Here is a 1,576-nt window from a genome sequence, read left to right as displayed (position 1 = left end):
CTTTACCTCCTTTCTCTCCCTAATCATTTAATGCTCCTAAAGCTCAAACAGTCTTTTCCTCAAGCTGCTGGCGTAGCTCAGTTCAACACAATGCCAGAGTATGCGGGAGAAAAAGAGAGACACTTTACGACCCTCCAATTATTCCAGACAAGCTCAGTTTCTTCCCCTCTTTAACGCTGTTATGCGTCAGCACAGAAACAGCATGACGACGACTTCTCACTGTTGGCAAGAAGGAAGTCAACAGCAGAACAGCGTACTGCAAAAAGGTTGAAGGGGAGACGCACAGTGCTCCACCACTTGTGGTGATGAAGGGAGTAAAGTTATGTCATTTGTGGTAGTTGGAATTACAGTCTTCACCTGTGTGCAAGTGTTAACACGTCTAAACAGTGGGAACCAGAATACCCTGACATTTAAGCGGAGGCCAAATTGTTGACTCATAAACCAAAATGTATAGACCGTAAATTATGTCACATCAGTGATGAAAGATTAATGTTTGCTGAGCTGATTTGATAGAGGTGTTTATTTCGCTTGAAATAATACACTCAGAAATAGTCCGTCCGCTGTATAAAAATCCACAACGCACTCAGGAGATGCACCTGAATACAGAGAAAGACTTTAATTAGGACACAATTAAATCAGTGCCTTTCTTCTTAAATGCCAATAAAGTAGAACAGAGAAATGTACAAACACTTAAGTGTGACATTGTTTGAAATATAAAGAAATGTTGAAATATTTGTAGCACTGATATTAGAATTGCGAATTTCCAAGGCCTTTTTTGTCATTAACACAAAGCCTAAAGGAAACGCAGTGTACCACAACAAATCGGATAAAGAATCCATGAGTAAGTTACACAAGCACATCTTCACAATAGTAAGTCGGTTTTTGTCAACAAAAGTAAAGAATACAACAATAACAGAAGATAAGATAATAACATCTAAAGTTATCTAGTCTTTAGCTGGATTTTACAATCAGAGATGTTATTTAAACACTGTTGAAGGATGAAGACAGGGCTCACAAAAGTCACAAACTTTATGGAGTATTTCAGCTGGGGAAAAAATGATGGTCACTCTCATTTGTTTGTTTACTGATGGATATTAAAGGCCAATAGTTAAGGTATGTCAATAAAGGAGGGTGGGGCCAGCCATACTATCAGCCAATCACTGTGTTGGGATATGAATAATAAGGAATCTTTTCTTATTTTGTCTCCCTCTGTCCCTGTGTCCCTCCCTCTATCTTATCTGCGATGTTGGTCTGGTGTAGTCTTGTGTTTACCTGCCGCTGCAGCTCATTGGGCTTTTTTCTACGAATCGTGGTCCACGCAGTTGACTCAGACACCACTGTGTGCTGGGCTCAGTCCACATTCTTGTGCTATATTGTATGAGACAGAAGGAGAAAGAGAATGGGAGAGTAGGCGAGAGAGAGACATTAAGTGATAGAAGCCCCCCCCTTCTCTTAATTCTCTATCTAACCTTGCTTCAATGCTGACGTTCTTATGCAACGCCACCCACTGAGGACCCATCAGCACCTCCCACACACACACACACACACACACACACACACACACACACACACACAC

Source organism: Anarrhichthys ocellatus, unplaced genomic scaffold, assembly GCF_004355925.1.
Source record: "Anarrhichthys ocellatus isolate YVR2014 unplaced genomic scaffold, GSC_Weel_1.0 scaffold62, whole genome shotgun sequence".
Lineage (NCBI taxonomy): Eukaryota > Metazoa > Chordata > Actinopteri > Perciformes > Anarhichadidae > Anarrhichthys > Anarrhichthys ocellatus.
The sequence above is the reverse complement of the archived record's forward strand: the minus strand, read 5'-3'. Positions refer to the sequence as shown.